This window comes from Pinus tabuliformis, chromosome 7 (genome assembly GCF_031772625.1).
Source record: "Pinus tabuliformis cultivar Carrire ecotype Pingquan chromosome 7, CPIR1, whole genome shotgun sequence".
NCBI lineage: Eukaryota > Viridiplantae > Streptophyta > Pinopsida > Pinales > Pinaceae > Pinus > Pinus tabuliformis.
Genome location: NC_142293.1, coordinates 1362501491 through 1362511809, shown reverse-complemented (window position 1 = coordinate 1362511809; position 10319 = coordinate 1362501491).

Below are 10319 nucleotides of genomic sequence, written 5' to 3'. Positions count from 1 at the left end.
ACTTCTGTACTCTTAGTAGGCATTAGAAGTAAGTAAAAATAGGTCATTATTGCTTCAGGTCTGTGAGTATAAAGTCAGTCATAAATGGTACTTTTATCTCTTGATGAGTTTCTGCTTGCATTCTTAGAGTAATATACAGCTGATATTGTTTATATGTTAACGTATGAATGAGTGGACTACCATTTGGCACTTTTGTACGGTGGAGTCATTGATTTGTGCTTAATACATGAATAACTGATTATGCGATATGCTGTTCACAATCGTTCTGCTTAACTTTTTATGCAGGATGGTTCATCTTATTTGATTTATATTCTCATAATAGCTGAATAATCTTCATTACCAGTTATTGTGTGAAACCTTTCTAGATCGCATAATGGAAAAAGTTCTATCCCGGGTTAGCGTAGATTAGATGTGTTTTTCTTTATAGATTAAAGTAGTATAAAATTCACTCTCAAAGTTCAGAACTAGATTAGCTTAGAAATAATTCTATATTTTCATTATCATATTCTACACACACACACATCACTAAACTCTACACACACACACACCCCTTTAGAACGGGAAGCTGGTCCCGTTATCCCCAGTCGGACCCGCTACACCAAACGGGCACGGAGCCGCCAACCAGGTTCTCGACTGGGTGGGTATCCCCCTTTTTGTTGACCCGATTTTAGGGCCCTCAACAGTTCCCTATGTTCTATTCTCAGATTGGGGAGATCGTTTATTAAAGTAGCCAAAGACCTATCATCTCCATATTTGGTAAGAAACTGCTCTTGGCAAGTGTTCCAACTGGTAATGGAACCAGAGGCTAAAGAGAAATACCAGGATCCTGCTGATCCTTGTAAGGTGTAAGGGAAAAGTCTAACAACAACATCTTGTTCTGTTACTCCTTTCAAGTTGATTGCTAACATGAAATTATTGATGTGTTCCTCAGCTTGGGTTCCATCATCTGGATTAAACTTGGGTAGCCATTTTTCAGGATAATCTGGTAATGGATGCAATGGCGCAGGCATGTTGACTGCACCAGGTCTGGTCCATGGATCTGCCATTGTAATAGCAACAGTGGTTGATACTACTGTTGGAATTCCAGATGTATGGGAAGGAAATAATACTGAGGAGTGGGCAGGTTGGGATGTTGAAGCTTCTAATCCTTGGTGAACAACAATATGTAATGGGGGAGTGGATGGTTGACTTTGCAGAGGGGAAGATGCAATGGAGGATGTTGATGAAAGCTCTTCACTATCAGATCCTTCAGTATTTTTCTTCGCCTTTTTCCTTTTGGGTAAAGGGAACTCAGTGGATTCAATACCGAGCTTTTCGCTCTGAAGTCTGGTGAGAGGGTGAGGTAAATTGAACTGTGAAGTCGTACTGCTTTGTGATACTTCAGATTTCTGTGGTGAAATCGAGAAGCTATGAATTTTGTGGATAAGAGACTGGACTTCAGGTGATTCAAGACTTAATTGTTCTGGAGTATGATGGGTTTGAGCAGTGGTAGTTTATTTCTCTTCTTCTTGTTTGGATACTGGCGAACCAGTATGCAAATAGGAAGATCGAGGGGATTCGGAGGGAGGATTACTCTTAGAATGGCTTGTGGGTTTTGGCTTATGTCCCATTCATAGTTGATGGTCCTCCTTCTAGCGCCAAAAATGTTGATGCCTCGAAAATCGCTGCAACAACATCTGGGATAACCACCCGGTCCGGACCTTAGTACAACTCCTTTTCCATTTGGAATAGTGGCTCTGACTAGGGATAATGGGACCAGTTTCCCAAAAGTAGATAAACGTGATGAATGGATGATTTATAAAACTAAGCTAGCGATGGGCGAATAACTAAAACTATTGACAAGAATAAAAGAACTATGACCTATCCCGGGAATCTATTGAGCTTCAAAGTGCAGCGTTTGATGGTCTGTGTCTAAAGACAGGCATATAGATGACTCCATCGATTAGACATAGATATTAATTCATTTAAGATTACTGTGCTTAAATAGTTAAGCCCAGCGATTAATACGATATTACCACACTCATCATTTATATTATCGACATATACATGATTAAAAGGAAAGCATATCATAAAACATCCAATAATGGTATGAATGTAGATCTGCTGTTACAACACATGCATATAATCAACAATAGCAAGGATAATCAAATAACAATTCACATAATAGGAATAAATTCAGACATAGATAGAAATACCATATGAGCTGCTTTGACACTCCCGATATCAATCGCTACTTGTAATTCTTTCTTCAACACAGAAACATTCACAACAACGACAATAGTGCACAATTGCATAAAAAGCCTCCTTGTTGAATTAAGAAAGACTGGTCCAGTTTCATAAAAGAATATTGACTGAAGCACAATAGTGCAAACTTCAGTCTTTAAGTCTGGTACAAAACTTTACGACCCTTTCCAAAACAACGAAAGGGTCTATAAATACTAAATTAATCCAAATATCTATTAAACTGAAATGCAACTAAATCGGTATCAATAAATTTTGATACTATTTCCCTCGGCGATCTGGCAATCAGCGGAATGATTCATCAGGTAGGCTGCTTGCCTTTAAATCTGAGCTGACTTATCGCAAGCATTGGCTCTACTTCAGGAGGTTTGTTGAGGCGCGAACTGAGCTGGGCGGCATAGGTGGCATCCTGAATATCGGGAATTATATACCCGATCGCATCCGTTAGGCACTTAAGGGCGGCTCTATGTGTATGCGGCTTTACCAGGAAGAGCCAGTATGCTTCCATAGTTAAACTATTAATCCCAGCGATTAATCTCCCCTTTTCCTCTAAATCAGGATAGCATGATTGTTCCAATGTGTTTGTTGTTGTCATCTTTCCTGGTGTACATTGGGAAATCATATTTGATAAGTAGAGAGTGTTGTTGACTAGTTCAACCAAATTGCTGGAAGTTGATTTACATCTTGAAGCTGCCCTTTTTGCTTTCATGACCTGAGTGTGCCATTCTGTGAAAAGTATGTCTTTATATGTTTCTGAAATCTTGCGCAAATTTGCTTCTCTCCCTTGATCTTTCTTTTGTTGCTCTTCCTGTGCTCTCTTCTGCCTTTCTTCTTTTTCTTTTCTCTGCCTTTCCTCCTGTTCCTTTTTATGATCCTTTTTTACAACCGGAGGTTCCTTTGACTGTTGCTGAACAAGCTCGCTTGATGATGTCGACGGGGTTGTTGCTAGTAAATCTAGAGGCAGAGTTTGCAACCTCTGTTCTCTAAGCTTATTAAACTCAGTCAGCCCTTCATCATTATATTTCATTCGAGCGAGTTCTTTAGCCTGACCTATTGTTTCGACTGAAATGAATAGGTTGTCAAACATATCTTCTTTGTGCTCAAATTTTGTCAATTTGGCCTGTTCTAGTGCATTGTAGGCAACTTTCTTTGGATCGTATGGCCTATTTGGGATAGTCGCCAGAGTTAAGGATTGAATCTTTGTGGCTTCCTTTTCTACATGTTTGAGATCATGCAGAGTATAGACACCACACCTCAAGGGAAAAGAGGGCCAGCCCCTCTTCTTTTCTTTCTTGAGAGTCTGTGTAACACTTTCAGCCGTAATCTGGTAAGCGATTTCTCTTGCTAGCAGTTTATCTGGTATATACAAAGGGAGAACATGTGGGTTGGCTTGGCTGCCGAAAACTCTTATGTAGGTAAATCTTTCCTCCCCAAACCAACTCGCTACCACTGTTATATCAAACGAAGCTTGATAGGAAATCTTTGGAATGGGTTTATCAAAAATAGAATAATGAATAGGCACCATAAAGCCATTGCAGATTTGGTACAGATGGTGCTTGTAAGAGGACTTCCATAATTTTTTATGGTATATGTGGATAGCCGTGGGATCTTGTGGCATCCACCTCCATCCGAGCACGGGAAATTAAGAATTGAAACATAATGTATCTAAGATATATGCACTGTAATAGAATGGGGGAATTTTCCTTTCAGAGACGACAGTCTGATTTCTAAAATCATGCACAGCTTGTGCTAATTTGTCAGAAAGGATGGTGGCCCAATCCATAATTATACTGTTTACTGCTGCCTCCATTAGAGGAACCATTTCTATGGTAAAATTAGCAGAGTCATGCAATCCCCATAATCTACACATCATTATTCCCGCATAGCAATAAGGAGAAGCCAGAGAATCAACCGAGTACTTACCGGAAGATTCGTGTTTGTGTTTGGCTGGATTTTGTCTCCAATCCCGGATGGGTTCGGATTCAACTTCATTTTCGCTTGCAAACTTCTCCAGGAATGCTTTATTATATATCTTCTCTGGCTCGGGCAAATGATACATTTTCCTTAGATCATCTGCCCTGAACGATCCGAAAATTCTTCCATCTCTAGTGCTGAAAGTTCTATCCAAGATTGGGATTTCTTGAATCGCCCACCGCACTACGTCTGTGTATGGGAGAATTTGCTCCCTGGCCGCTATTCTGTGAAGGAAAGAGTCGGCTAAATCCTTGAGAGTACAATCAGACTTCCGAGTAGGATCTGCAGTAGCTTCGTTACTGTCTTTACTGGTTCTTCGGCTTCAATTAGGTTGTAAGTGCCTTGCCAAGTAACTCTGGTGAGACCCGTGCATGTAGTATCAGATATTAAGCCCTTCTTCTTGTCCACGAGAGCTTGTCCTGCAGCTGGTGTAGTGGAAGCGCCTGCGGTCTTCTTAGATTTCTTCCCCATCTTGTTTGAGCTTCCTTCTATGGATGAATTCTGCACAGTGGCGAAAATAAACGTAACACAGAGATATGCTAATGAAAATCCAATACGGGAAAGATATATCAATCAAAGCGTGCTGAGAGATTAACTCTTAGAAATGGCTGCGGATCCAATCCACGGGAAGATCTTACAGATACATTAAATGGCCATTTAAGGCCTGCCATCCCTTAAATGCTCATTACACCATTATTCGGCTGAATGACTCGCTTAAGCGTGCTATGGATATTTTGGCAGTTGAGTGCAGGTGATGGATTATTTAAGAGATCAAACTTTAAATACGAATGGATCATAATATCCCTCCTTTTAATGGCTTTTTCGAAATCTGAGCTATATCGCAATCGAGCATCGGGAACACTTTAAATCTTTATGTTGACAATTTTGAAACGCCGATCGCCGATAGTGATATCGCATCGCATCGGGAGAATAGGTGCTATATAAACATATGGATAGCATACCCCCGACCGTTGATAGCGTAATCACATCACATCGAGGGTAGAATCTTGGCGCATTATTATTATACATGGGATATTTCCGATTGCCGATTGCGAAATCGCATCGGACCAGGATGAATGATTTAAGGTGCTTAGCCTGCATATAAAGTATCGCCGATAACTTATCACTGATTGAGCATCGCGTCGGGACTAATGGCATGGGTTGCTTTAAGATGTGCATGGAGTATTGCCGATAGCCGACAGCGATATCGCATCGGCGGGATCCCATATGTCACTTATTTGCGTCTTCTATGTCATTGCGATATGCGATCTTGTGATCGCTTTATCGCAATGATAAAAGATTGTTATATTTGATTCAATATGGGTTTTTCAAAAGGTTTTATATAATGCCTTCATTTGGTTTGCGGACTTTTTACAAATAATGCAATATTGATACCAATTGACTTCTAAAGGGACCCATTTCATATAATAATTTTGTAAAATAAAATGTTATGAAATGGGGGGTTGTTGTGGAGCACAACACACCACAATGACCTAAATTCCATACCATGACTTCAGAAGGCATGTTTGACCTACTATTCATGCATAACTATAACCAAGACCATACATGCATAATGAGTGCATATAAGCAAATAACACATGAGTAAAAAACCATATACACATCCTTCTAGCTAGAGTCCAGTCATCAATGCATGACCATATCAACTTCACAAACCATGACCTCATGCATGACAGGAGCCATTACTCAATTGTACGCATTGCCACATGAAACCATCAACATGCATAAACAATGCATAATCAACTACACATAAGCATGAACGTATGTAGTCGAGCATAAGCGATCAATACTTGCAACCAACCTACAAGACTAATAGATTTAACCAAACATACAAGAATGAAACATAACATACAAGGATGTAATCAAGTGACATATAACAACGTGTAAGCGACATATAACAATATGTAACCATTCATATACTCATGATGATGCTTTCCACAAAATCATCATCAAATTCCTCATGGAAACCTTAGTACAGCCATGATCAACATTATGCAATGAAACAAGCACATGGAATGCAAGTTTAAGAGACACACATGGAAATGACATGCATACATGACCAACACACACCACCCATCCAGTCCGAGGGGTGAACCATGCTCTGATACCACTCTGTAACTCCCTCCTCACACATCTACCTAAATAACCTATCAATCGGGGTAAACATGCGACAAGAGGCTACTATGATTGGATTTTACCTCCTATGTGACCTTAAGGAAGTGTAATTGATGGAACACATCAACCAACCTATCCACATCAACAATAAAACCCTCAAGAAATATGTCATCCACTCAGACATCATATGCCTAGGTCCCACTGATGTTCTAGACATCTTAAGCATCGGTTTCTCTCATGCTATAGGCATGAGAGCATCCAGAAACCAAAATTTGCTCTCATGGGCTTTCCTTCCATTGTTCAAAGACCTAATTTGTTAGTTCTATGCCCACGTCCCCAAGATTTGAACCACTTTTTTAGTCCCAGAGCCAAGGTCACCGCCCATAATGGAATGATAACTTAGGAGCAGTAAAAGAAAAGGGAAATAATGATGCAAAATTAATAATTTAAACAAGACATTAATAAGATCCCTACTATCCATGACAAGAATTTCGTCAAACATGTCACAAGCATGAAATCTATAGGTGTAACCAACAGAATTAAACATAGGGATCTTGTAATTATTTGAGAATCAATAAGAACCATTGTTTCCTCAAGTCATTTGTTGCATTACCATCTATTATGCCATACATACATTATCTATTCATTTACAAGTAAAAACATGTTGAAATCCATACATAGATGTTGTCATAAAACACACATATAACTAGCATAATAACAACAAAAATACTCATGAAACTACAACCATATAAACCATGTATGATCCATCAAAATTCTCATAGAAATACAAGGATAAATAAAGTTTCATTAATGATGCAAAAACCAAACCTGGGATAAGACTTGCACATTCCACCTGACCATAGAATGGCTGAGCCAAATCTCTCTTCAAACATTCACCCCCATGCCATATTCCAAGCATGAATGTGGGACTCAAATGAAAAGAACCAACTAGGGCATATCGAGGCTAAACCACCTCACCCTTATCAATAGAAGCCAATATTTACCATAATCCATCATGGATCACTAGGCCAACACAATGAACTCATCATAACAGGCTTTACCGTGATCTCCACCCGATCACTAGGGAAAAAAAGCATGGATGCCACCAGATTTGTCCATCTACACCATGAGGAATTTTCTTGTCTCCTAATCTCTCATGTTTTACCGCAATCTAAACCCGGATCACTAGGCCCTAAAATGAGACCCACTCTCTAGGATTTACCACATACCCCAAACCCAAGATTACTAGGCCCAACAAAGAGAAAACCTCCTCTTGGATTTACCCTACATCCCGCCATTCACTAGTAAGGATTCCTAGGCCCACTGAGGCAACACAATCCTGACTTTACCACAACCCATAGTCTGGCTCAGGGGTCACTAGGCCAGTAGCTCTACTTTGAGCCACTGTCTGGTTCAGGGACTACTAAGCCATGTGCTTTATCATTCTGAGATCCACCCTACTCAACTTCGAATTGATCCGAAAATCCAACTCAACCAAAACATGAGAACCCCAATCACACCATGGCTATCCGGAAATGGAAAAGCTAGGCTGAAACACTATTACACATGGAAAAAATCATGCCAAAACAACAAAAGAACAACATGAAATACCATGCATGCCAAATCTAACATGGAAATCACACATGCAAAGCGATACCTGTAGAGAACCATGCAGTATTTTCTTGATCCTTCTTTTCCTTACTTGTTCCTTCCTTCTTCTTGCCTTCTTTGCCTTTCTTAATCCCATGCATAACCATAGCTAAAGCTTGAGCCAAGAGCTTACACTGACTAAGGTCTTGCCAATTGATCCTTAGAAGAATTTTTTATGAATGAGGCCTCTATTTTCTTCATTTTCCATCATTTTCCTTCAATTTCCTCCTCACATGAAAACTATGACCTTTCATCTTCTTTTTCTTTTATTTTCCATTATTTTCATAAATAAATGTGCCAAAAATTTCATTTTGCCTTTCCAAAGCCTTAGCCATTTCCTTTTCCAATTTTCCTAGCCATAAACAACCAAATGAACACCCACACTAGGATGTCTTTCCCACCATTCAACTTGGAATTTTTTACCAGGGTTGTTACATGATGATGACTGGAGGTATTATTTTAGGACACTATCTCTCTGTTGCAAGTACATATGTTGACCTAGCAAAAGTTGAGGTAATTTTAAGAACTCCCACTCTTAAGATGCAGAAGGAGGTATGTAGCTTTTTGGGCCAGGGACATTATTAGATACGATTTATAGAAAATTTCACCAAGATTGCATTTCCATTGTTTTGCTTTTGAACAAAGGATAAATACTTTATACATACTCACAAGTGTAACACATTTTTTGAAGAGTTAAAAAGATGTGTAACAACAAATCCCATCTCACGAAGACCCAATTAGAGTTTGTCATTTCACATCTCCACTGATGCTTCTAATACAACCATTGGGGTTGTGCTGGGACAACAGGAGGAATATAAACCTTATGTCATCTACTATATCAGTAAGAACTTTACCCCTACAGAGGTAAATAATATGGTGATATAAAAAGACTTTCTTTTTGTTATTCATGTTATCAACAAATATAGACCTTACATTACTAGTTACCGAACTTTTATGCATATCGATCACTCTATTATCTAATTTTTAATGAATAAACCATTTACTAATGCCAAAGTTACTAGGTGGTTGTTGTTGCTCCAATAATTTAATATTACTATTGTAAATATACTTGGGAGAGATAATGTTGTTGCATATTTTCTTTCTAGATTAACTAATGTTACTATGAAATTTCTTACACTAGGTGACACATGAACCTAACAAAAATTTCTAGTTGCTTACACTTCAAATTTGTAATAAAACTTGGAAAACCTGCAACAAAATGGCATATATGATCCAAAACAACAAACGACTATATATATATATATATATATATATATATCCAATGTAATAACCCAAATGGAAAGACTTTTTAAAATGAATAAATATTTTATTGATAACACCTCGTGAAGGAGATCTACAAAAATAGTCTACAAATACCCCTTCGTGGGATGGGTCCTTTGATGTCCTTGATGCTTCAGTAATCGATTCTCTCTCTCAATGTGTAATAAACCCAATACAATGTGGAGAACTCAAGTGGGAGCTTAGATAAAAAGAGACAATAATGGTGACGATGATAATGATCATAGTGAAGAACGAATGGAAAACCCTCCTATTTATAACAAAGTAGTAAATAAATCTCGAAAATTGAGAATAATAAAATAATATTGACCAAATCAAGATCTAACTATTAGGAATATTTTATTATATTTTTTGGAGAGGGAAAAGATATTAATAAATAAAATGATCTATTAATTATTTCGCGAGGATTAAGAATGGTGTGAAAATGAAATAATTGTTAAATAGTGATTTAACAGTTATTCCATTAATAGAAATAAGGAATAATAAATAAATAGTGGTTTATTTAATTATTCATAGGGGATTTAGTCTAATGTGACAAGGAATAATTATCAAACGATGATTTAATAATGGTTCCTAGACAAAATTAAATAAATAATGATTTATTCAATTATTCTCATGAGATTTTTCGATTTTAATTAGAAAATAATTTAATAAAAATGGTTTACTAAATTATTTTTCATGGTGAAAGTGATTTTGCTATGGTAAAATTAATCATGCATGTCGTAGTTCAATCCACCTAGTTAGAAATGGCTAGGTGATGATTTTTTGGTGATAACTGATTGCCCCCTAACATATGAGTGTTAGGAGAAAATCATATGACCAAAATACGTTGTAGGTTACACTTCCACAAGACAACAAAGGGGAGTGAGAGAGAGAGAGACATATAGTTGAAGCAATGCAAGGAAGGAAAAAAATGGAGGGGGCGAGACCTACTAAACTAAGAGAAGTATCCTTTTATGTTGGAGTACATGATGTCGAATGAGTCAGGGGAGGCATACCTATACCCATTGAGATAACTGCGT